Genomic DNA, 27,222 nt, shown 5'->3' with positions numbered 1-27,222 from the left:
TCACATTCCCTTTCTCTTGCCATTTTGCCATTTTTAGCATTTGCTTGCACCTCTTAGTGTGAGACTTTTGCTTCAGCTCCAGCTATCCAACCCATATTCCAACCAACAGAAAGGAGATAAGAGAAAGAAATCTCCCTGTCCTTTAAGTTACACATCCCATCCTTTGACATCTGAGTCATTTAACAGTTTATTCAATATTTGCTGAGCATCTGCTATGTACAAGGACTGTTCTAAGCCATAGACATTTATCTAAGCCCTGTTCATAGTGAACAGAAAGGTCTCTGTGAACAAAAATCCTCCTGTTGGTGGAGCTTATATTCTACTAGGTGTGAGAAGAAGTATGGGGGAAGGGGCCCACTGGCCAGGGTTTTAAGCCACATGGTCATACTTAGCTTCAAGACCAAGCAGGGAAATGTAGCCTTTAGCTGCGTTCTGGGAATCCAGTTCCAAGAAAGGAAAGGAAAAGGAAGGAAAGGAAACAGTGGATATTGGGGGCAATTAGCAATCTCTGACAACATGAATAAAGTGTGAAGAAAAATAGGTGAACTGGTGTGTTACGTCACTTAGTAAAAAAACAACTTTGCAATTACACCTCTAGTCTATTCCTAACAGACATTTACTTGTGTGCATGTGTGTCTAGTGCATATCTGGGTTCATTTCTGGGTACCACAGTTGGTAGGACATGAGGAGGCATGTAGTGAGTGAACAAGTGGAGGGATACCTGAAAATCTCATCATGCTGGGGATAGCTGATTGGTGAGGGGTATTAGGTCCAGAGAAGGCCAAGAAATAGATACTTCTTTCAACTGTTAAATAAGTGACTGTAGGAAGAGAAATGGACTTGATTCATGCTTCCTCAGATGATTATGCTAGAGTTGGTAGGCAAAATTTGAGAGGAGGAAGATTTTTCTTTTAGTGCAAAGGAACTCCGTAGCAGTAGGAATGCTCTCACCTGTTTCGCATGCTGCAGAGGAAATTCTCATCCCAAGTGAAAGGCAAAGGCATTCTCCAAAACCCCTCTTGTATGTAATTCCATTAAATAAATGTCACATAGATGGTACTTAGGAAATGCCGGGATCTTTTTCGTTTCTTTTCTTGAGGAACTTAATTTGAATGCAGAAACTCTGCCAAAAGTTAAAAAAAAGAAAGAAAAAGAAAATTACTAGTTGGTTTAGGACGCTGCTCTAATACAGACACAATAGAATTTTCTCCAAATTTTTAGGCATCTGTTTTTCATAAAACTCTTAGGTTATTAAATATATGAGCCAAGCAGAGATGTGTTTCATAGCTCATTACAGAGAATTAACTAAAGTGAGTTAAGGTGCATGTCAGGTAGAATAAAGAGTCCTTCCACTGCCTTGAGGAATGTACTATCTTGGATTAAAATGTCTTCAGAGAATTAAATTAGTCCAGGAATATATACCATTCAGTGTGTGCAGACTTTGGGTGACAGGATTAATATTCCCAGTGAATGCTTATTAAGTGCTGATTCTATGGACTAAGTACTTCACCCACATAGTGCTGTCACTTCCTGTGAGGTGGGGAGTATTATTGCCCCCATTCTGTGGATGCAGACACTGAGGCTTATATATATGGAACTCAAATCCAAGTCTGTTTGACATTATAGTCCATGGTCTTAACCACTGAATGCATTCTCTCCCAGTGAAGAACTTGGGATATCAGTATAAGAATTTCAAGTGCGGGAATGGTGGCACCAGTTTTGATTAAACAGTAGAAAGCAGTGTGCAGGTAGGTGCTTCTTCCCTTCTTTGGGACAGCAGGACAGCAGGATAGGGAGATGGTGGGAGGAAGTGGGCAGGAAGGGAACTAGTTGGAGGAGGCCTTTGAAGTTGACTTCCTTATCTTAAAACAAAATAAGGGACACACTGTCTTCTAGCCAAAAACATGCACTGTATGTATAGTTTTAATAGTGAAAAATGTCAGTCAAAAAGTCCCTTGGCCTGGTGGTTTTTAATGGAAATACAAACATTTTCTGAGCTAGAGAAGGATAGTCTTTCTGCTTAAATAATCATAATCAGCAGTTAAATAATCTAAATGCTTGTGAATCGTAGAGTTTAAATAATTCCAAGCACCATACTTCATGTTATCTCTATCCTCACAGCAGCTGAATGGGGGCTAGGGAAGGTCACCCATTAAAAAAAGGGAAAAGAAATATTCAGGCCTTCCGACCTCCTAAAACATGGCAAGTCAGAGGCCCCTTCTTCTAATCCAAGAGTAACAACATGTTGGAAGAATTCTGAGAAGTACCTGATACAATGCTGTAGGGGGCATTGCCAGATTTAACCCTTTGAGGCAAGGAACAGGGAAGCCATATCACACAAAGAAAGACTAAGAAGCTGAGAGTACAGAGGAATCACACTTCAAATCCTGAAGGAAGAATTATTTATGTAATCTCAGCACTTTGGGAGGCTGAGGCTGGTGGGCTGCATGAGCTCAGGTGTTCAAGACCAGCGTGGGCAATATGGCGAAACCCTGTCTCTACAAGCAATACAAAATTAGCCAGGTGTTGTGTTGCTTACCCGTGGTCCCAGCTACTCAGGAGGCTGAAGTGGGAGGATCTCTTAAGCCTGGGAGGTTGAGGCTGCAATGAAGTGTGATTGTACCACTGCACTCCTGCCTGGGTGACAGAGTAAGATCCTGTCTCAAAAAAAAAAAAAAAGAAAGAAAGAAAGAAAAAGAATTACTTGGTGAGTAAGCAGAACCCTGAGCACTCTAGTTCATAGCCTGACTCTGCTAGTTGTAGTTGGCTGAGCCCATGCACACCTGACCTGGTCTCTCCATCTGTGAACAGGCCTCTGTACTCACATGATTCCATTAATATTCAGTGATTCTCTGACTCCGTGGTTCTCAACTGAGGGTGATTTTACCTCTCGGGGGAACATTTGGCAAGGTCTGGAGACATTTTTGGTTAGCCCAACTGGAGGGGAGGTACCACCGGCATTCAGTAAGTAGAGGCCAGGATGCTGCTAAACATCCCACGACACACAGGGCGGCCCCAAAAACAAAGAATTTTTGGGCCCAAAATACCAGTGATACTGACGTTGAGAAACCTATAACTAGCCTCACTTTTTAGACTGATGTTTCTTAAATTAGGGAAGAGAGAAGAGCTTTGTAGGATGTCATCTCTGATTTAACTTATTTTCACAGGGAACTCACACAGGACATATTTTCCCATTCAGCATCATGATCAGGCACAGAGGTTGTAGTGGCCTGGGAACTTCCAATTCTGTGTAGATGACCTTGACCTCTTGATTCTGGCTTGCTTTCTTGGCATTAAAGACCAGTTCACTATGTAGCTCCCCAGTAGGATTGACAGTTCTCAAATCCAGATCCTCAGGGGATGGAGGTCCCTATGAGATGTGAACCCTGGCTGGGATCCAAAAGGTCTGTTCCATCCATGCCGGCTTCTTGGTAAACCACACAGTCCTGTCTAACTCTAGAATTCCATCATTTTTAACCTGTGGTTTCTTTCTGGTCCACAGTTTGCCCAACTATAAATCGAGAGTGTGAAACAGTCCTCAAGGGTTAGGCTGGCCCTATAAATTGAGGCACAATTATAGCAGCCCCTTTACTCTCTTTCTGCTTTTGTTTCTCCTTTCTATTTGTTCCTTTCTTCCCGACATCCCTCTGGGTAGCCAAATCTTTTTCTAAGGAAGCACTTTTTACAGTGTTCATTTAGAACAGAAAGGATAGAAGAAAAATGAGAACGCTGGTATGGTAGACAATGTATGCCAGCGCAGGGCCTGAGGGCATCCAAGGGAAACAAACTGCTGCCCGGATGCCAGATGCCTGCCTCAACCAGGAAGGGCACGTATTGGCAAATCCCGATTTGTAGGGTTTCTCTGCTCCCTGTAATATTTTCTTTGTGTTGGTAAAATCCAGTCCAAATATTATCAAGTGAAGTCTCAACCCTAAGGATGAAGAGGGTAAACATCAAGATCTGTGTCCTCATTGGGTGGAGCTATTACAAAAGGATCCAAGTCAGTGAAGACTTAGAGGATTTTGTGGGAGGAGTAGCATGGAGGTGGGCTTTAAATGGTCCCTCCTAAACGTTCAATACATGCTTGCCAAAGGAATGAATGAATGTTGGTGAAAATTATACTTTGCCTCTTGCTGGCTCCCTCTTTTCCCTTTCCCCCTTTCTTACCCACTCTGTCTTCTCTTCCACCCCATCTCCTGTTTATTCTTTTTCTTCCTCTCTTTCTTCTTCTCTTCACTTTTTGCCATCTTTCTCTCTCTTCTTTGTCTTTCCCCCGCCATTTCCTATCCCTGTTCGGTGCCTTGCAAAGCAGAGGGATTCAAAATGCTTTCTTCATTTTCTTGTCTTGCTAGATTCTAATTTTGACTTTGGGGCAGGAGGCAGACCAAAGAAGACCAAACATATAGGCAGGGGCAAGAGAGAGAGAGAATGCAAGTGTGAGTGAGTTTGGGGGCAGAAAAGGAGGGTATGGCTCTGGCGATTTTGCCTAGGGAATGAGGTGTGTTAATGGGGACCACTCAGTTCCCAGAAGCAAAGCAATCAAGAACTACAGCTCAAAGCCAAGCTGCCAGTCAGTTGGGACGAGTCTTTTGTTTTCCAGTCACGGAATCTGGGAACCAATAGATTGTGAAAATTGAAATGCAGTGTTTGACTTGATCTTTTGGTTAAGCCAATTCCCTGGGATCTCAATTCAAACCTGCAGGAAGCTGAGGCCAACTCTGAGAGACAGTTATGACCTCACCCCTGATGCTTCACTTACTTGATGACATTTGCAGTTATGATAACAGTTCAATTGCTGTCTTTCCAGTCTATTTTGAAATTGGTGTTTGTATGTTCACTTCACTGAGCCCTGAGCTTAGAGCTTCTTTCTCTTCCTGGCTCTGCCTCTGGAAGTTTTCTTGGAAAACGTTCCCTTCAATGTATTTTCAAGGCTCCTGTCAACTAATGCTTTATTATAAGGCAGTGTGGGATTGGGTAGGCCCAGTGGCTATTCTCTGCGTCCTCTCTCCTGGTCATTTTTCTGGAAGCTGACCACTGTGGGTGGCATCACTGGGGTTCCCTTGCTTTCTGACTCTGGGGAGAGTCTGGGGCCAGTAAGAGGCACTTCAGGAGATTGGAGAGGGGGAAAAGAAAAAAATCTAGAGGATTTTCTCCCTTTTCCCTTCTTGCTTTGGGTCCATGTCACTTCTCTCCATGACTATAGCTCCCTCTCAGCTGTGCCCATCATTGGTGCCCAGTGTCACTGGGATTGTGCTGCGTGATAATGGCTGTTTAGTGTTGCTAGTGCCTGGATGCCTCAGTGTCTCACTTCTTTCATTAACCCTGCCCACCCCTACTCCTGTAGCCTCTCCATTAAATTCTCCTCATCGGAACCATCTGTGGCGACCTCTGTTCCTTTCAGGACTCAGATCAGTACAGTGGGGAAGGCCACCGTACTGCAGGTTCCCTTCAGGACTCAGATCAGTACAGTGGGGAAGGCTACCGTACTGCGGTCAGATACATAACATTTGTTAGGATGATTGAACAAATCATTTAACAAATCATTCTAACAAGTGTTAGAATATGTTGTTAGAAAATGTTTACATTTCCCATATTAAGTAATTCTGGGAAAAGAAGCTGATTGCTTGATACTAAAGTCAAAGCACTGAAACAAAAGCACCATTCTGTGGTTTCGTAAAGAGGAATGGTTTTCAAATGACCCTTCAACATGAATGACTGCTATTGCTCCTGCTTTAGAAAGATTGGGGTTCCCAGAGCCAGGCTCAGTTTTGGGTCAAGTGAAAACAGCCTCATCCTCCTTCCATGCACAAAGAAAAGCTTCCCCACGCTTATTCTTCAGCCTAGGGAAAGTGGGTTTGACTGAGTTTCTTGAGATGGAAGCAAAGAGAGTATTCTAGGAGTCCCTGGCCAGAGTCCAAGTCAACCGCCTCCAAGGTATGGGTAGCATTCTTTGAAGCAAGCTCAGAGCATTTTTGGTTTCCATGAAACTGAAGGCAATTGCAGCTTTTGGTAGCAACTGCTCTAATGCCGCACACTAGCCTGAGGTCAGGCAAGCTAAGGGCTCCTTCTCATGGATTCAGTCATTTGTTTAGTCGCTGACTCATTCATAAAACAAATCACACTGGGAAGTCAGTTATTTCTCAAGAGAATGAGCAAATATTATTTGTTGAGTACCTATTTAACAGTCTAATGTCCAGTCAAAGAATGAGACATCAGAATGCAGAATGACAGCTGGGTAAGTGTATGAAAGAGGAGAGGTCCCTGGAGCCCTGCAGGCTTCCTGAAGGCACCCTGAGATATATCCGGAAGCTACATTAGGTGAAGGGGTGGAGATGGTGGGTGGGGTCAGAGGCAGCATGTTCCATAAGAGGGGGTTTGCCTGTGCAAAGGCCCTATGGCAGAAGGACTGACCTGCCTTCTGTTCACTCATTGGAGGCCTGTGTGATTGGAATATAGAGATTAATGGGGAAAACTAGGTTCGTTGAGGCTGGAGAGGTGGGGAGAGGCCAGACCACCCAGGACCTTGGGGCCCTGGTCAGATTATTGATGTTTATCATAAGAAAAGCAAAAACCCATTGAATGGAAATGATATGACTGGGTTGTGTTTTGAAAATCATAACAAATAGCTGCAGTGTAAAGATCTTTATATACATCAACTCATTTAATCTTCACAACAGCCTTCCAAGATAAGTACTGTTATCATCTCTGTTTTTCATTTCAGGCAACTAAGGCTCAGAGAGGTTAAGTAACTAGTCCTAGGTCATATGACAAAGGTGCGATTTGAACCTCTCAGGATTGTCCTGTGGTTTGGCCATGTGTTTGACAATGGCACCACCCCACCTCTGGCTTTCGTGAGGAGAATACATTTGAACGTGGGCATCCTAGAAGGACGACCCTCTTTCCCCTTCTTTCTGTCAGCTCTGCACTGGCTCCCCTCAGGACTTTCGTCATTCCATGTCGGAGAGCTGTGAAGGAATTATTTTGGCAACCGTTGCTCTGGTCTAGGATTTCTCAGCACAGCCCTATTGAGATTGAGCTGGATAATTCTTTCCTGTGGGGGCCTGTCCTATGTTTAATAGCATTCCTGGCCTCTGCTCATTAGATGACAGTATCAATCTCCCTCCCCCAGTTGGGACAATTAGAAATGACTCCAAAGCCAGGTGCAGTGGCTCACATCTGTAATCTCTGTAATTGGGAGGTTGAGGCGGGTGGATCGCCTGAGGTCAGGAGGTCGAGACCAGTCTGGCCAACATAGTGAAGCCCTGTATCTCCTAAAAATACAAAAAATTAGCTGGGTGTGGTGGCAGGCACCTGTGATCCCAGCTATTAGGGAGGCTGAGGCAGGAGAATCACTTGAACCTGGGAGGCAGAGATTGCAGTGAGCCAAGATCATGCCATTGCACTCCAGCCTGGGCAGCAAGAGTGAAACTCAGTCTCAAAAAAAAAAAAAAAAAAAACAAAAAAAGGAAAGAAAAGAAGGAGAGGGGAGGGGACTCCAAACATTACCACCCAAAGTCTTCCAGAGGGCAAAATCACCCGTTTGAGAACAGCTGGTCTAGTCCTAGCCTGTTCTCACCTTGGACCTATGGCCCAGCTCTTTACTGAAGTATGGACCTTGGGCCACTGTATTAGTGGCACTAGAAGAGTGTTAACACTAGCCCATGCCTAGCACCTCTGGAGGCAGATGGACCCAGACCAGGTAGATTCAGAAAGCTTAGAGAGAAGCAATTTCCACTATTCAGCCTTTGGTGGTGTAGTCTAGACACTTAGCCATCACTCAGAGCCATTTTCTTTTCTTTGGGGACATAAACCTTTTCAGTTCTATGCAACTGATTCCAATAAGAATGTTTTATAATCTACTCTCAGGTCTGGGCATTGCCTCTCAGATTTCTGGAGAACTGTTTCCCAAACCGCTGTGAAGCTTCCTTTGCAGGCTTTCATTTGTTTAGAAGGCTTTTCTATTGAATTCAAGTAAACTGTCCATTTGCAAAGCTGAATTTCTCAAATGCTTATATTTGGAGAACAGGCTTGTAAGTAATTTTAGTTAGTCAACAATTCCCTAGTAAATCCTATTTTTTAAGAAAGTGGATTAAAAGGCATGGGAAGCCTGCCTTTTAATGTGGCATCCATGCAGATATGTGGAGAGAAACACACAAGCCTTTAAATGAGGGATGACCGTGAGTCTGGTGTTGGTGAATGGTGGTTTCTCTTCCTCCAAAGGCAGGAGATGCCTCTGTGGAATGGAGTGGAGTATTCCTAGAAATGCTGTCTCTTCCCTGTTGGCCCAATGGGCTTGGGTAAATTACTGTTAATTTTTAAAATGTCAATTATATACAAAAGTAAATTGAACCCTCACATAACCTCCATCGAATTTCAGCGATTATTCAGCTCATTGCCAGTCCTGTTTCCTTTCTCTTTCCCACTTCCCCCACTCATCCCTAGATTATTTTGAAGCAAAACTAAGACATTATGTCATTTCATTCATAAATATTTCAGTATAAACATTTTTTTTTCAGATAAACATCTTGATGCCAAATTACAAACTCTTTAAAGTAGAGGAGAATTCTAATGAAAGTCTTTCCCCCTAAAGTTAAAACCTTCTGGTACCTAAATATGAACAGCTTAGATTTTAATTTTAAAAAAGTATTTCTGTAAAACAGCAAAATGGACCATTTGGTGGTATTATATGGGGAAATCAGAAGGATTTACACCATGGACACATTCCTTCATTGATTTTTGATTCTATTCTTTGAGGATTTTGCTTACGTCTTAATGTCCCAGGGCTGACGTAATTACACCTTGGTTAGAATTTTGTTATCTCTTTCTGATTATTGACATTTCTGCATATAAATGGAAGGGAATACTTCTCAATCCTGTCTCTTTTCAACTTTGTGGCTGAATGGTGCCTCTTCCAGATTTTGAAGAAACAACTTTCAGAGTGTGAACTTGAACTGATCATTGGTTACATTGTCTCCACCTAAGGGTTCTTGGATTCTGATTAATAGTTGCTTTTCTGCAGAGAATGAAACTGAGATTAAGCTTTCTTTGTAAGGAAATTAAACACCTGAGTCTCTGGTGAGGTCTGAACATGAGCCACTCAACTTCTTGCACTGTTTTTGTTAAGGATCATATCAGCATCACATCAGCTTACCCACAAAAACCACCTGTTTGATTGGGGAAGATTTCACTTCTTCATGGTTGCTTGCTTTGGAGCATTAATTAAACTCTCATTTATTGAGCAATAACTGAGGACCTCCCACTGTACTAGATGTTGATCCAGTTATGGCTCAGTCCCAGCTTTCTGGGAGCTCACTCCAGTCTTGATTATTTGAATGTCTATTGTATATCCAACCTTGACACCGCTTTGGTGATTTGTGGGGTCAGTGTGGTGGCTTCCATATTCCAATACCCCTCAATTTGTAACCATGGGATATTATTGGATTGAGCCAGATTTTTGTCTTGGGCTTGAATTGACTTTCAAATCTGTTTGCTCTAGAGAGGATTGATTCAAAACGCTGTAACAGCTGGGTCAGGAACTTGAACAGCATTCTAGTCCTGGCTGCAATGGAAGCTAGGTAGAGAAGGTATCCGAAATGGGGAGAGAAATGTGAAGGCCAAAGTCCCATACCCAAACAGACTTTTTGTCTCTCACAGTTCTGTTGAGAGTTGGCTTTGAGCCAGTCAAGACTGAGTGCTGACAATTAAATGTCGTCATGGAAACAGGGTTTCTGCTCTTTAATCTCATCTGGTGGTGTTCCTTAACTCCCTGGGATCCTTAACCCCTGGGAAGGAGTCTCTTAGTATCTGCTTGACCCCTAGGGTGATGAGGGATGCGTTAGCACAAGGGTAAGTGCCTGGGCTTCAGAAGGTCAGATGACTTGGATTTGAATCTTGGTCTTACACCTTCTCTACTGACTCTGTGACCTTGGCCAACTATGTAAATGACATTCCCTCCCCTGTGGGGTTCTTCTGAGGATTGAATGAGTTGATACATGTAAAACACTTAGCATGAATCTGCTACTTAGCAAATCTTAGTAAATCTACTTAACATTGAGAGAACTCATTTCTTCTTCAGAGAACTCTGTCTCTTGAAAAGTCTACCCTATAGGGCCTGGCAGCTCATGCCTGTAATCCCAGCACTTTGGGAGACTGAGGAAGGAGGATCACTTGAGGCCAGGAGTTCAAGACCAGCCTGGCCAACATGATGAAACCCCATCTCTACTAAAAAATACAAAAATTAGCTCAGGTGTGGTGGTGGGTGCCTGTAATCCCAGCTACTCGGGAGGCTGAGGCAGGAGAATTGCTTGAACCCAGGAGGCGGAATGAGCCAAGATCATATCACTGCACTCCAGACAAAAGGTGTCCTCTTTTTTATACTATAAAAACTTTATCATTTCACCCCCTTGTTCTTTGGTTCTTTTACATTTTGCTTTTTGAGGCCACTGAAATATTCAGTTTTTCATAACCCTTGAAAGTTTAGAGCAGTTCTCCTGTCCTCTCCTCTTACCAATATACTCTCTGATGCAAAATCTTCTCACCTCTGCGTGAAAATGTTGGTTCTTCCTTCTCTTTGTCTTGTGACAGGTTTTGAAGACTCATCTCCTTTGGATATTGTGTATTCTTTCTTTGTGCATTCCACAAATAGTTACTGGGCACCTTCTATGGGAGGGTGCTACATCTGGCCTTGGTGACATGGTCCCTGCCTAGTCGAGCTCACACTCTAACAAGGAAGTTGGTGAGATAAGCTGGTAATTACAATGCAGGGTGGTAAGTGCACTGGGAAGGAAAGACCAAAGACCTGGGTGTTGTGGGGTTTTCCAGGTGGGAAGGAGGCATGGGGTTGAGGGATGCTTTCAGGAGGGAGATTCATTTCAACTTAGACTGTGACCTGAATGATGGACAAAATTGAGGAGGTAAAGAAGCAGGGACAAAAGGATGGTTTCATATGGGACACATAATCAAAAAAATATTCAAATCGTGAATAAAAAGAATTTGCCGGGCGTGGTGGCTCACGCCTGTAATCCCAGCACTTTGGGAAGCCAAGGAGGGCAGATCACGAGGTCAAGAGATAGCGACCATCCTGGCCAACATGGTGAAACCCCATCTCTACTAAAAGTACAAAAAATTAGCTGGTGGTGGTGCGTGCCTGTAGTCCCAGCTACTCGGGAGGCTGAGGCAGGAGAATTGCTCGAAATCAGAAAATGGAATTTGCAGTGAACCGGGATCGTGCCACTGCATTCCAGCCTGGTGATAGAGCGAGACTCTGTCACAAAAATAGAATAAAATTAAAGAAAAGAAAAAAAAATGAATTTTATGATTAAACAGATGGGGTCCTACTGAAAGCTCAGAACGGTTCTGGAAAGTTCTGCTGAAAGCTGTCATTTGTATGGGGGGAGGGGAGGAGAGGAGGTTCCAAAATGTCATCACCATAAGTAGGCAATAATAGATAATCTTCTACCACAACATCCTTGACTCCTAACCTTATCTTTGCCTTAAGACAAATAGGTTCCCAACCAACCAGAACTAGAGGACCCCTCTTTTCCTCTGTTTTCACGTTCTTCTTAACATGTAGTGACTGAAAGCTGGCTGCTAACCGAAGTCGTTTTTCCCAAGCTGCCATTATGAGACTATCTCCAAAATGTATAGTAATGTTGTTTACATTCACATTGGTCAACTGTAACTGGATCTAAAATTCTTGGCATTACCTTTCCCTCATGATGGCATTAGGAATAATTTATATGTTTATAATAAGAAAGGATTTAGAAAAAAATAAGATACATAATGAAAGAGGCTCCCAGAACTGGCTTGGAATTTTTCAGGGAGATACTGAGCCTGGAAAATATTATTTAAAACTCCAGCTTGGAGTTAATCTTTTTAATACAACTAAAAGTATATACATGAGAATCTGTGGCAGCAACCATGAACCACTTTCCATTGCATAATGTAATGTTTTATTTCAATATTTGAAATAATATGTTTTTTTTAAAAAAGAATATAAAACCTTAGGAAACGAAGAGTTGACGCATGCCAAGGCTGACCTCAGCCAAAATGGGCCTCTGCCCCTTAGCATCTCTGAAAACATGCTTAAGTTTCATTAACTGAGGAAGTAATAATGATCAAAATTATGGAATGAGATGGTGTTTTTATTGAGCAGCAGCCAGCTGAGGGCTAGAAGGGCTTCAGCCTCTGATGTGTAAGTCCACAGAACAGGGGCTTCTCCAAATCAGCTGGGAGGGAGGGAGAGCCAGCTTCTGCTCCCAGGAATTTCTTTGTTCTTTTTTTGGTGAGCTATTTGAATTATGCCCTTGTCTCCTGAATCTCTCTTGGCACCATTCATTTCGGCCTCAATGGCACCGGAACAGAACTAGTTGATCAACTAACTACAGGCTCCAGGGTTCTTAAATCCAGCCAACAAACAGCTTACGGAATCCAGTGGATTTTCTTACTTTTTAGATGTGGATTATGTGATGACCCACATCTGGAGCAAAGCCTACCTGTTGGAAATGCAGGACTTGACTGTGTACTTGTGTTTGTGCACAGTTCAAATTGTCCACACACCCCACTTGCCCCACTTAGGTGCTTTCTAATGAGTCCTAGAAGTGTAGATCTTACTTCACATAAAGATTAAGAGACAGGAAATTCTTCTTGAATTTGTAGAAATGTACACATGGTTAGGAAAGCAGGAGAGAGGAGGAGGAAGAGGTATGCTAACATCATGGTAGGGCCAAATGAATATGGAAAGTTATCTATGCACAAAGATTGGAAATTCTAGGAGTGCTAGATATTTTAACAGTATAACTGACTGAGTAATGTTGAATGACTATTTTATGATTGTCTGAGATAAGAATAACAATATTATATCATTCACAATAATTCTTATACAAAATAAAACTTTATATAAATCTTCATAGTTATAAAAGTTATTTCTCTTGTATGACATTTTAAAGTGACCAATAGCAATGACATTGCATCTCTTCATATCTGAGAATCAAGAGTAAATATTTATTTGAAATAGATTTATCTTTTTAAAAAATATAAATTACATATACATATGAGAAATATTGACTATCAAAAAGAAGAAAGTTTACTCAAAAAAGACTTGACATTTTAATTTTTTCCCTTTAGTCTCTTTTCTCATAAACACATTTCACATAGATGTGATTGCACTTTGTTGCTAATTTTTTCTCTTGTTTTTTTCATCTACATAAAGCAATGCTTATTATTCTCTAGCGGTTATTGTAAAATAAATGATTCCCCTCCCCCACCACTCAAACTGAATATAGATGGAATCATGTATGTACTGTCACTATGGATGAAAGGAACCTTACAACTTAGATTCAGAACTCATGGACAGGGCTTAACTGTTTGAGTTAAACTCTACAACACTTGTTGAACGCCCACCATATGCCAGGCCCTATGCTAGGCACTGTGTGTAGGAGGTGGGCGTGGTAGGTGAGAAAGCCCTGCCAAGACGACCAAGACATAGAAGAGGTTTTCAGTCAGCTTACACTTGATTTGAGAGGAAAATTAGGAAAGGAAATTTGAAAGTAAATAAAGGAAAAAGGCAGGAAGGAAGGAAAGGAAGGGACTTGTGAAGGAAGAAAGAGAGTGTGTTGAGAAAGAAGACAGGAAGGAAGGGCAGGAGGGAGGAAGGAAGGACAAATAACACAAAAAAAGCAAAAAAACCCATAAATTCCTAATGAATTTTCAATATTCAGAATATAGAAATCATTCAAGACAGTGAGATAAAAGATACTCAGACAGTGTAAAATCAATTTTGCAGGAATTTTACCAACATTAACAGTGACTTGATGATGAACAAGCTTTTAAGCTTTTCTAGACTCCTCCAGAAATGTATTAATTTCTCTGGACATCTTGAATGCTAAGTCTCTCTCTGAAATACTCAACAGAAAGCATACACAAATATTTTATTATCAAGACATTATTGGTAATGTGGCTGTGACATACACGAAAATTTCATGGACTATTTCTTAAAACTCTATGTACAGGGCTCGTTCACACCATGCACAGAAATGAACTCAAATGGATCACAGATTTAAATGTAAGAGTTAAAAATATAACACTCCTACAATAAAACATCAGCATAAATCTTGGTGAACTTGGGTTATACAAAGCTACTTTAGATACGATGCCAAAAGCACAAATAAGAAAAATTTGATAAATTGGACTTCATCAAAATTAAAAACTTTTGTGCTGCAAAGGATACTATCGAGAAGAGACAGCCTACAATACAGGATAAAATATTTGCAAGTCATATTTCATAATGTGACTTGTAAGGGATGTGTATCTTCTATAAGAGTTATAAGAACTCCCATAACTTAACAATAAGAACTCAAATAACCTAATTTTCTAATGGGCAAGGGATTTGAATAGACATTTCTCTAGAGAAGATATACAAATGGCCAGTAAGCATATGAAGAGATGCTCAAAATTATTAGTCTTTAGGGAAACATAAATCAAAATCGCAGAGAGATACCACTATACATCCACTGGGATGGTTTTAAAGAAAAAAGCAGGCAACGACAAATGTTGGTGAGGATGTGGAGAAACTGGAAACCTCATACATCTGCCAGTAGGACTGTAAAACGGTGTAGCCACTTTGGAAAACAGTTTGGTAGTTCCTCAAAATGTTAAACAGTCACCATATGACACAGCAATTCAACTCCTAGATTTATACCCAAAAGAAATGAAAACATATGGTCACACAGAAACTTGTACATGAATGATCATAGCAGTATTATATATAATAGCCAAAAAGTGGAAACAACCCAAATGGGTAAATTGATGTTGGATGGATAGACAAAAGATGGTACATCCATATGATGCACCATTACTTAATAAAAATAAATATTGATAGAAGTATTGATAGATGTGGCAACATGAGAGAACCTTGAAAACATTATGCTAAGTGAAAGAAGTCAGTCACAAAAGACCACACGTATGATCTAATTTATATGACAAATTGGCAAATCTGTAGAGACAGAAAATGGATTAGTGGTTGCTGAGGGCTGGTGCAAGGAGAGTGAGAGGTGACTGGTAATGCGTGAAGGGTTCTGTTTGGGGTGACAAAAATTTCCTAAAATTTGGTTGTGGTGATGTTTTCACAATTCTATGAATATACAAAAACTCATTGAACTATATAGTTCAATGGTGAATTGTAGGTGAATTGTATGGTATGTGAATATTTATTAAAGTGGGTCTCTGCAGAGTGCTCTGAAATCTGCAAAGACATACAACTTATAGTCCATGTCTATGTTTATGTACAGCCTGTTTGAAAGGAGAATATATATAAAATGATTGGAAATACCAGATCACAGCCTCAAAGTCATTTAGTAGTTCCGCATCGAAGGAATGCATTACCAAGCAAAAGGCACTGGCACTTGAAGTGAAACCCACTCATTTGAATTCAATCAACTTATATTTATTTTGAGTCCTGTAGTAAGTACCAGGCCTAGTGGTAGGAGCTGAAAGTAGGCAGAGAAGATTATATAATTGGGTCATTATGTTATAACCTAGACATACACAAAGGGCTTTTTCAGTAGTTCCCAAGAATAAGAGAGAAATTCATTTGGCCTGTGACGTGGTTGCAGGGGTGGCTTAAAGTTGATATTTAAACTGGGTCTTAAAGATTGAATAGTTCAACAGGTGAAGAAGTGAAAATGTCCTAGGGAAGTGGGTAAAAGGAACTAAGTAAGGACTTACTAAACAGGGGTTATGGTAATGATGGTGATAATGGTGTTAGTAGTGGTAATGGACAACAACGATGATGGCAGTGATGGTGATAATGATGATGATGGGTATGATGATGGTTATAATGACAGTAATGATGATGACGTGATGATGACCCAATGACAATGGCCGTGGTGGTGATACTGCTGCTGCTGCTTACTGTGATTGTGATAATGGTGATGGTTTGGCAAAGACTGAGTTCAAGGGGCTTCTAAGGCATTTAAGTGATATCTTTTCAGGCATTTGCAGCCATAGACTTTAAGCTGCACGTGGTAGCCAGGAGCACCTATCATTGGCCAGTGCCTTGCTTTTTGATCAAATATTATCTTTCAGTCAGACTTATAGAAACTGTGTGTTGGCTTATAAAGAAGGAATCGAGTGTATTAACAGTTAATGAATTGCTGCACGTGAATATAAAATACAGTGGCTGTTACCTTTGCAATTAGCAGCCACTCATGTCAGTAGCTTTTTGGAAGGTCTACTATATGCCTAGTTCTGAATCTCACCGTACCTCCTCTCGTGAAATCTTTGGGTTAAAATATTAATTTAACCATATGAAATTGGCATTTTAAAGTCAAAAATGGTGAATAAAATCTTTATCTGGATTAAGCTATTATATATATGTAATATATATACTATATATATATTGCAGAAGATATATATACATATACATATATGTATATGTGTGTATATACATATATGTTGCAGGAGATATATATTTAGTATATATATTACATATATATAATAGGAGATATATATATATATATCTTGCACTCTACTGAGTATATGGGGTGAGTAGGATGGGTCAAAAAAGCTACATATCATCCTGCTGTAATGACAGCCTTTATGCTATTGACTCTGAGTGTGTATGTGTGTGTTACAGAGAGGATAGGTACTATAGACCAGTGCTGTCCAGTACCATAGCCGTTAGCCATATGTGGCTACTGAGCTTTTGAGATATGGCTAATACAATTGAGATGTACTGTGAGTGTAAAACACACACATTATTTCAAATCTTAGTGTGAAAAAAATATAAAACATCTCAGTAATAATTTATGTATTGATTACATATTTAATACTTTGGGTAGAATAAAAATATTATTAATATTAATGTCACCTGTTTCTTTTTACTTTTTTTTGATGTGGCTACTAGAAAATCTGATTTGTGTTGTGTTTCTATTTGACAATGCTGCTACAGACAGAGAGGGTTTTTAAAGTTCTTTTTGGTGTGCTTTTTGGCACATTCTTGAGGAACAATTCAAAGTGGCTTTTAGAAATTGGCTCTTGATTTGAATTTTCTGAGCCCAATTCTGCTTCAGTTTCCTTGAAAAAGGAAGGAAAATCTATCTGGCCTCTAAGATCTGCATTTTGAAAATTGCATTAGGGAACTATATTCCCCCTCTAACATATGAAATAAATTCTAGCAGCTCATAGTTTTTCCATGTACTTATAGTATTTTCTTTGCCTTTGCTTTTTGTTCTCTGTGTTTATCCTGTCATCGCTTTATCAAAATATTGAGGCTCTGGCATCGAGCAAGCAGAGATATTCAAGATACATAAGTGCCTCACTTACTCAGTACTGAGTCTATCTGAATCACTTGAGGATTGGCTAAGTGTATAAGCGTTCAGATTTCTCCAAAATTGAGACCATGCCATGCAGTGCGGGATTAGCGAGGAGAAAAGTGTGTCAGTCTCCTGGCGCTGACAGTTTGAACTGTCAGGGTCAGGGCCCTGTGGTCTCCTTTTGCTCCCCTAATCCCAACTAAGAAGGTAATTTAAGTGAATCCTGGGGTGCCAAATTAAGGAGGCTCTAATGGGAATATGGGAAGTGGAGGGTTTAAAGGACACCCATTAATGTGCTCGCTTTAAGATGTCCACTTGTCAGTGCTTCCTAGGAAGGCACAGGCTCTCCAGTAATGCCTTTTCTTTTTGGAATCCAACCAAGGGCAAGTAAGGAGATTTTAAAACATAATATTTTGGAACCCAAGGGAAGTCAAAATATTGCAGACAGTGATAAAACCATAATTCAGTAATTGTGATGTGTGATCCTGCAGCATGTGGTGGGTCTGCTAGAAGGGGAAGTATGACAGGTTTGGGCAGCAGAATTTGACATCTCAAGTTGACCTCCAATTATTTCTTAAATAGGTCCAAGTAAATCTGCAAAGTGTCCAGAAACCCTCTTTTCTCTGTAGCTTCTTCTAAGCCAAAGATAAATCAGGGTAGGTATTCAGCTAAGAATGTGCTTGCTTGCTCTAATAGAAAACCCAACAAATAGAAAATATGTTTTCTCACATAACAATAAGTCTGGAGACAGGCAATCTGGGATAAACTAGGCCATCCTAGTTTATCCTTTGTTATAGCCAGCTCTTGTCTTCATGTTGCAAAATTTCTGCCATAGTTCTAGCCATCACATCTGTGTCCCAACAGGAAGAAGTATAAATGCCAAATAACGTTACCTGTAGGAAAAGACATCTTTCTATATTTAAGAAGGGACACCCCCTTCCACAGACCTTTGCTATGTCATTAGCCTGAAGTGGGTCATATGACTTCTTTCAGATGCCAAGGACCCTGCATAGATGAAGAAGCAACTAGAATGTGGAGCCCATAGAGCTTGCCACTCTGACCAAAAAAAAGTATATATACATATATATAAATATATGCATGTTTGTGTTTGTGTGTATTATATAAATAGCTTCTAGGTTAGTTCTTAGCACATAGCATGTAATCAAAAATTGGAGCTTAAAACAACCTCATTTTTGTAGTTAAAAGACCATACCAGGAAACATTGCAACTCTGTCCTCTAGAAGTAGAAGTGGTTACTTTGATTAGAGTAATGTTTTATGCTTGCTGAGCATGTCCTATAGGCGTATGTGGCCTGTAAAACACAGTACAGGGCTCAGTGCTTTACATCTTATTCTTTGGAACAACCTGATGAAAGAGAGAGTATGTTCCCCAAGTTACAGAAAAGGGCACTGAGGCACAGAGAGGCTAGATAAACTTGTCTAAGGCACACAGCTAATGTGAAGGAGGGCAGAGACACAAACCTTGGCCTTCTACCAACAAGACCTGGGACTTTTATAACCTCTAAGCTCTCCTAACTAGAAGGCTCTGGGTGGGTAGTTGATTTGCCTAGTAATTTGCTAATCTAGTTCAAAGCTTAGAACAAAAGACCTTAGAATGAATAGCAAAAGGGAAAAAAGAGAGAGAGAAGTGGAAAAAAAAAACATAGGATAACTTTAGAGTAATTAAAACAGGTCCCTATATAATGGGCTACAAAAGACTTAAGTGATGCTAAGTTCTGAACTTCTTCCATCTTAGAATATTTTTTACAGGTTCTCTGTTTTGGAGGATTTGCCATATTACCACATGTTATGGTTGGTTTGGGGTTATCTAGGGGCATTCTCTGGAGCATTTCTGCTACTTGGTACCAGGTGCTCTTCAGGAGGAGTGAGGATGAGCTTTGTGCAAATCTCGGGGTGCAACCAGCTGCCCTGGCTTCCATGAGGTCCACAGTAAGGAAGGTGAGGTAGATTTGAATCTCCTCTGAGAAATGGAGGTTCCTCAAGAATGATGGATCTGCCTTTGATGTCTAGCTGCTTCCAAATAGCACAGAAATGATACAGATACATGCCAAAAGTGGGGGAAACAACTTTTGATCTAGTTAGAACTAATTAAACTTTCAAAATGCATGAAAGAAACTTGAGTGCTGGCCAGTTGTTTGCTATGGATGGATTTTGTCAAAGAGCACAGTGGAAAATAGCGTAGCTGCAGCAAGCCCCTATTTTTCTACTTGGGGGAAATTAATTTTTTGGTTTTTGCTTCTAAAATGTCAGGGATTTCCCCCCTTGCAGACTAAAATTACCTGTGAGGTCTCTTTCCCCGCGTTTTATCCGGCAATATTAAGAGTGCTGCCGGGTGCGGTGGCTCACGCCTGTAATCCCAGCACTTTGGGAGGCCGAGGCGGGTGGATCACGAGGTCAAGAGATTGAGACCATCCTGGTAAACATGGTGAAACCCCATCTCTACTAAAAATACAAAAAATTAGCTGGGCACGGTGGCGCATGCCTGTAATACCAGCTCCTCAGGAGGCTGAGGCAGGAGAATTGCCTGAACCCAGGAGGTGGAGGTTGCGGTGAGCCAAGATCGTGCCACTGCACTCCAGCCTGGGTAATAAGAGCAAAACTCTGTCTCAAAAAAAAAAAAAAGAGTGCTATTTTTCTTTAATGTCTTCTCAGAAGGCTCTCTCTTCAGTCCCTTCCTTGCTGTCACATTGTGTTTAGTCTCATGTATGCTTTTTGTTAGTGTGTAGACTAAAAAAGGTAATCTAATTAACAGAAGGTAAGAAGCCCACAGGATTTTGGCAACAGAGAAAAACGTGGGCTGTGGTATTTGATCAGCAATTCCTACTCAAAGCTCAAAATTCTTACCTCATTAGCAGGGGAGTTTTTCGAGCTTTGTAAGCAGGCTTTACAGAAAATAAAGTGTGTCGTTGACGGGACAACAGTCAGGTCTGAGAGTGGCTTTCTGAAAATTCAGCTGCCTTTATTCAGAGTGACTGGCTTGGTAAATGTTTAGAAGGCCTAATTATGCTTTGGGGTGATCAAAACATTGTGGATTTATGCTGTTTCACCAAGGAGAATGGCCTATGCCACATACCAAAACAGAAAAAAAAAAACACTAAGAGGGAGGATAGAAAAGAAAAAAGGGAGGTGGATTGGGGCGGGGGGTACACACCACCCCAGCTTGGAGAGGTGGCCTCTTGGTAGAGCATATGAATCCACTTACATGTAAATTGCTTGTCGCTATGAATTAAGGGAAGGCTATGAAAGAACTGCTTTGCTGTGTTTACTATAGGATTTTTGACAGACTCTTTCCTCTTTCAAGTAAATTTGGCTTAAATCCATAGTCAGTCCAGTTTTAAGTAAACTCCTCTTTTGTTACATTAACAAGGTTATAACATCACTGGGGCAGATTTCCAGCTGCAGGAACCCAGGCCTAAGTATGGGACTGAGGGTATAATTAAAACCTTCGGGTGGGAGAGTTAAACTCTCAAGTAAAATTGGATAAAAGGCTAATTGTCCATAGCAACATAATACATGCTTTAAATATCTGTGAAATGAAGATGAATAGTAAGCGGCTTGGCGGGGGGGGGGGGGGGGAAGAAAACAAAACCCTTTTCTACTCTCTGAATTGAGATCTGCGTTTTTAGTTTAGGACAGAGGGCATTTTCCCCCTCAAAATCAATTTCAAAAGCAGTGTCATCCCCCTGGTTTGTTTTCTGTCTGTACTAAAGATCTTCCATCTGACAAAATGGGGAGTGTTTATAGCTGACTAGCAAGGCCAAAAGCAGAGACCTGGATGTTCTGTCTCCATAGGTCCAAACAAGGGTGTCAAGTACTTTGTTCCTTTAAAGAAGGGGTGGTGTTGGGGGTGTGGGTGGGTAGGAGGAGAGTCTCAGGCAAAGGCGCACATACCTTTGGTGACCTTCTCAAGATGACATCCAGCCAAGCAAGATGATACATTACCATATGCTAAAGAAAACAGAGGCTTGTAATGGCAGCTTGTCCTGAGCAAATGCATCATGAAGGCCCATTTGTTATTCATTAGGAGCAGCCTGGCCAGGCTGGCTGGTAGGGAGCCTGGAGACTTAAGGTCATCCTACACCCCTGCCCCTGTGGCACAGACAACCACGAAGACAGCTTTAGCAGCCCCTTCACTTTGAGACTTGGTCACACTGCCGTTGAAGCCCTGCAGGAATGAAGGTGTTCTAAAACAGTTTAGAATAACCGCAAGGGGGTGAGGGAAGGGGTGGGTGGAAGGGAAGAAGAAAGGGAAAAAAATAAAAAGAAATGGTTTTGTAGGCAGTTTCCCCATGGTGGTAAGCACTGTGAGTCCCCATCCAGGAAGACCAGTAGCCTCCCCCAGCAGCCCAGGAAGCAACACCAAAAGAGCTATATGTCTCTCCCTCTGGACTAGGGACAATCAGAAGAGATGGAGTATGAGAGCCTGAGGCTGCTGGTGAGGGGTAAGTGTTCGAGGGCTTGCTGGGAGAAGTACATGGCCATGTCCAAATAATAGAATTACTGGATGCAAAATGGGAAGATGCTAAGGGTGCACTGGAGCTGTAAGAGGAGCCAGGTCAGTTCTTTGCAAAAGCAGGGATAGAGTACTGGGGTCAGGAGGACATCTGGGGCTGAGCAGAGGGGGCAGAATGGCCAAGGGGAGGCTGGCAGTGTGCGACCTCTGCAAGTGAGCAGATTGAGAACAGAGACCTAGCATGCAAGGAAAACAGAATGCAGCTGCCCAGCTCTAAAACAGAGTTTGGTGTTGAGGCTGGCACAGACCCTGTCTATCCTGTCAGCTGTGTGATGTGCCTGCTGTAGGAGGATCACCTAGGAATTACATTTCTGCTATTTTCAGCCTATATGTGTTGCAGAGTTTTTTGTCCTGCTCTACAGTATAGAGACTTGTATTTTGAATCAAAATGTTCCTTCTGACTTTGTAAATCAGAGCACTTTAAATAGGACACACCTACTGCTAGCACTTGGGTGCTTCTCAGAGGGCTGTGATACCTATCTTCCATTTCATTGTGAGCAGCAATGTGCTTCTGTGATAGGCATTAGAGCCTCCTTCAGATATTTTTGCTGAGTCATTTAGATCCCACACTGCCTCGTGGCAGCTTACTATTACTAGTGTTTTAAGTACTTTTAAGTATGCGGAATAAGAGCTTATATTTTAGAGTTAATATATATCCATTTCTCCTGCCAGAATTGTAAATTTAAATTCCTTCTTACATGTAATAAAGACATGTAATATATAAACAGGGTTATAGCCCAGAGTAAGAATGACATTATGAGAAAATAAAGCTGAGAATACTATGTTTAATAGGAACCAACTTTTATTAGTTCACACTAATAAAATGTTAGCCATCTTTACGTTTTTATCTTTAAGTAGCATATGTATCCTTTTTGAAATAGAGGTTTAGTCATGGCATGTGTGTCTGTATGTGTATGCATGTATATGTATATATATATATATTTATATGTCACAAGTTTCAGGGGAAAAAAATTACTTCTCTTTCTGTAAATTATTTAGGTTTAATGTCAAGTTGTAGAAAAATAGTTCAGTTCTATTTTTTGAGTTTATGTACCATTTGGGAAGCAGGGGAATGAGAGGCTGGGAGTTTGTAGACCTAGATTTGGTTGGATGGTTGTCTGTTCCATAGAACTGAACACATGGGATGTGAAGAGGTACCCAGCCACTTCAGAGATGAGGGTCCACAATTGATGTGTCAGCAAATCATTGAAAATCAAGTGTTTCATGGTGAAGGAAGGACCTTCTCATCAAAAAGCTGAGCTTGCCAGATATTTATCTTTCCACCCTGCCTAGCTTTCTCTCTTTCCAACAAGGAGGCTGAGTAGCCTATACGAAACAATTATAACCGTTGTCATCATTTACCCTTTACTGAACAGTGATGGAAGTATGCTCCCAGCTCACCTTTTCTCTTGTTAGTTATTTGTCATGGTTTTTGTTTTGTTTTGTTTTGTACTAATGGTCTGACAGCAGCATTAAAAGAAGAATAGCAGTTTTCTAATGGAGGTGATGAAAAAGTTTTAGAATAGATAATAGTGATGGTTGTACAACACTGTGAATGTGATTGATGCCACTGAATTGCACATTTAAAAATTGTTAGTGACAAATTGTGTGTTACATCTCTTTGTCATAATTTTAAAAAATGATACAGGGAGCAGAAGAAAGAGAGAGACAAAGGCAGAAATGGCAGAGAACAAAGATGTAGGTATCTTTCTGGCTCATAACCTCGTTACATTCTGATCTCTGCCTCACTGTCAGTTTATCCAAGGCGCTTTCTGACCACATTAGCTAAAAAGTGTCTTCCCTTTCCCTCTCTCTCCTTGCACCTTCTCTATTTTTTTTTCTTTTTTAACATTTATAAAATTGAAATAAAATTCACCATTTTAACCAATATAAAGTATACAATTCAGTGATTATTGGTACATTTATTTTGTATTGCAACCTGTCACCTCTATCTAATTCTAGAAGCCCCCTGCCCTCTAAAAAAAATCCTCATATTCATTAAACAGTCACTCTCGACCAGGTGTGGTAGCTCACATCTGTAATCCCAGCACTTTGGGAGGCTGAGGCGGTTGGATCATGAGGTTAGGAGTTCAACATCAGCCTGATCAAGATAGTAAAACCCCATCTCCACTAAAAATACAAAAAAATTAGCTGGGCATGGTGGCAGGCACCTGTAATCGCAGCTACTCAGGAGACTGAAGCAGAGAATTGCTGGAACCTGGGAGGCGGAGGTTGCAGTGAGCCTAAAATACACTCCTATTTATCCCTTTTCCTTGGTCTCTGGCAACTAGTAATTTACTTTCTATCTATATGGTTCTCTCATTCTGGGCATTCCATATAAATGGAATCATACAATATGTGGCCTTTTGTGTTTGGCTTCTCTCATATAGCATAATGTTTTCAAAATTTCTGCATATTGTAGCATTTCTGCATAATGCTTCATTTCTTTTTATTGCCAAATCATACTCTATTAAATAGATGCATCACATTTTGTTTATTCATTCATCAGTGATGGGCATTTGGATTTTTTCCACTCTCTAGCTATTATGGATAATGCTGCTATGAACATTCATGTGCAAGTTTTTTATGTGGTTATATGTTTTCATTTCTCTTGAGTTTAGATGTTTTTCTTTTTAACATATACCACCACTACTATGTGTGTGTGTGTGTATCACATTGTGTATATATGCATTATATGGTATGTGTATGTATAAATACACAGAGACATATGTATATGTGTCTGTATACGCATATGTGTATATGTGTGTATGTATATATGTGTGTTTTGTTTATTTTTTCATTGTCTGTAGTCTCCTTTATAGAATGAAAGCTCTGGGAGGCCAAGGCTATATCTCATGCTCTGATATGTCTCTGGTGCTCAGAACAGTGTCGATTGAATGAATTAGTTGAAGAATGAATGACGTTCTGTTCCGCATTGGATGAGTCACAAAATTCTTCCTTATCTATAGTTTGTTGTTTGGTCTTTCTCTTTTTCAAACCCTTCTCTGGGTGGAATATGCCTCAGCAGATTGATCACTCAAACAAGAGAGATGTTCCTTCACATCACTGGAACATTGGTGGGCCCCACCAAGCCTGCTGCCTGGCTGATGTCTAAAGACACAAAACTTGGGTGTCTTAACCAACCACAGGCCTGAGTTTCATTTTAATGGTGATTACTGATATCAAGAGAACCAGTTCTGTTCGTGACAGGCATCCTCTTGTATTTGTAGTAAAGGCAAAGATGAAGTTCTTTTTAGTGGTACTGAAGAGCTTGAGCCCCATCTTTCTTAGAGACCTGATGTCCATCCCTACTTTCACAGAGAGAGGCCAGAGAGGAAAGAATGGACTGTGGTAGCCTGGAGGTCGATGGCCAAATATACTATTATTCACCAGTTACATTTAAGAGGCCAGGGACACCTTTTTATGTAAAGCCAAAGTAAAATTTTAATTACTGCAGAACTTTTGTATACTTCAACAAAGAAAGTATCAGTCCCATGGGAAGCAAAATAAGACATTCTAGCATTTGCTGTTATATCACTGACAAATCCTTGCAGGTGTGTATTGTTCTGGCTTTAAGTAATCTGCTATTCCACCTTTGTTCTAATAAACTATATAGTTTCTTTTAATGTTTTAACGGGCTCTACAGTACTTTTATTCTGTTTAATTCTGTTTTTATTTATAGTTAATCTGCCTTTAAGCATTCAGAGGAAATAGTTCAATTTTTCAAAATCTTCCACCGGATGTGATATGTGTGGTTTAAATGATAAATCTTCCCCCCACCAAAGAAATGTCACAGCAAGAAAGCAGACATAGTTATCATACTGTTTATTATTTGACTTGGCCAAAGGCCTAGATTTGGGTTCTAATTTTAATATATTAGAATGTACTTTTCTTTTAAGTTTGCATGTGATTACTGTATGTTTGATAAGTGACCGGTGTTGTAAATCAAATTACACTTGACTGAATGTGATTTTCTCAATGTTTATTATTTATTCCTTTCATCAGTTAATGAAGAATTTCTCATCTTGTGTGTTATAGGTGTGTGCATTTCCATCTGAGATGTTCTTGTGACAGGGTGGCTCCGCATCACGGATTTCAGTCATATTGGTGTGGTTTACACCTTCAAGATGCCTTTTAGTCATGGCAGATGGATCATCTGCTGTGGCAATTTAGGTGGAAATGAGGCAGTTGACTTCCTTTTGGATGATTCCTTAGTGGAATTGTTTTCCTTTTTTAAATTAAAATAAAAATTGGTAACAGAGTATCTTAAAGGAATTCAAGTTACTGGACTGCCATGAATAACGAAGCTTATCATACTTTGGGCATCATGCTTTTGGCCACAGGAAGACTTTAAGACTCACATCAAACAAGGATGTGATGGTCTCTATTTACAGCTGAGCTTCTGGGGAGGAGCTCTCTGTGAAAACAAGGGCAGAGGCGCCATCCCACCCTCCTCACTGGCTTCCCTCCCCACCTCCAGTTTACAGTATGCAGGCTCATAGGAATGCGAATCCCACTCCAGAGCCCATTGTGAATGTGTTTCTGAATTGTTTAATGTGTTTCTCACAAACAGGACATGACATGTATGGTTTAAATGAAAATAATGGTCTTGCCTCTTGGTGCCAGACCGTCTTTTGTCAAGAGTATCCTGGCAATCGGAAGGACTCCGGGCTGACATGGCCCATAGGCCAGGTCCTTAGGGGATCTGGGCTGGATGCATTTCATAGGAGAAGGCTCTTAAATCAGGGGGCCTCCCTGAGGGCCCATGTCCTGGTGTGTGCCTGCGCTGATCTGCAGCAGGCCCCAGACCCACGGTTGCTGCTGCTGCTTCTCTTTTCTCAGCCACAAATAAAGAAGAAGATTTTCTTAGCCTTTGGATTCCTTAGCTCAGGAATTTATTTTCAAAACAAAACAAAACAAACCAAAACAAACAAACCCCAAACAATAAAAAACTACAGTGTATGGGAGAATATGGGAGTTTTAAATATTATCTAGGTGCTTTGTGCTTATTTATTTTTTATTTTTTTGAGCTGGAGTCTCACTCTGTCACCTGGGCTGGAGTTCAGTGGCACAATCTTGGTTCACTGCAACCATTGCCTCCTGAGTTCAAGTGATTCTTGTTTCTCAGCCTCCCAGATACCTGGGACTACAGGTGCCTGCCACCATGCCTGGCTAATTTTTATATTTTTAGTAGAGATGGGGTTTTTCCTTGTTGGCCAGACTGATCTCAAACTCCTCACCTCAGTTGATCAGCTCGCTTCGGCCTCCAAAAGTGTTGGGATTATAGGTGTGAGCCACCGCACTGAGCCTGTTTTGTGCTTTGTGGAATTAGGCCTTGTGATAATTATTTTTCATTATGGTCCAAACGCTTAACATA

General features: G+C 40.8%; 1 protein-coding gene and 1 long non-coding RNA gene across 51 annotated transcripts in view; one reads left to right on the top strand and one right to left on the bottom strand.

Moving 5' to 3' along the window:
• LOC118147750 (uncharacterized) overlaps positions 1-21,507 on the bottom strand; it is a 40,006-nt gene extending 18,499 nt beyond the window's left edge. The window contains exons 1-3 of the long non-coding RNA XR_004734287.3: positions 21,224-21,507; positions 2,540-2,657; positions 952-1,123 (exon numbers count right to left, since the gene is read on the bottom strand). This is a non-coding gene — a long non-coding RNA (uncharacterized LOC118147750). The remainder of the gene's footprint in view (positions 1-951; positions 1,124-2,539; positions 2,658-21,223) is intronic.
• ERC2 (ELKS/RAB6-interacting/CAST family member 2) overlaps positions 1-27,222 on the top strand; it is a 973,896-nt gene that overhangs the window by 598,761 nt on the left and 347,913 nt on the right. The gene's annotated exons all lie outside the window — the stretch shown is intronic.

This window comes from Callithrix jacchus, chromosome 15 (genome assembly GCF_049354715.1).
Source record: "Callithrix jacchus isolate 240 chromosome 15, calJac240_pri, whole genome shotgun sequence".
Classification (NCBI taxonomy): Eukaryota; Metazoa; Chordata; class Mammalia; order Primates; family Cebidae; genus Callithrix; species Callithrix jacchus.
Note: the sequence above shows the minus strand (reverse complement) of the source record. Positions and strands in the feature narration are given on the sequence as shown.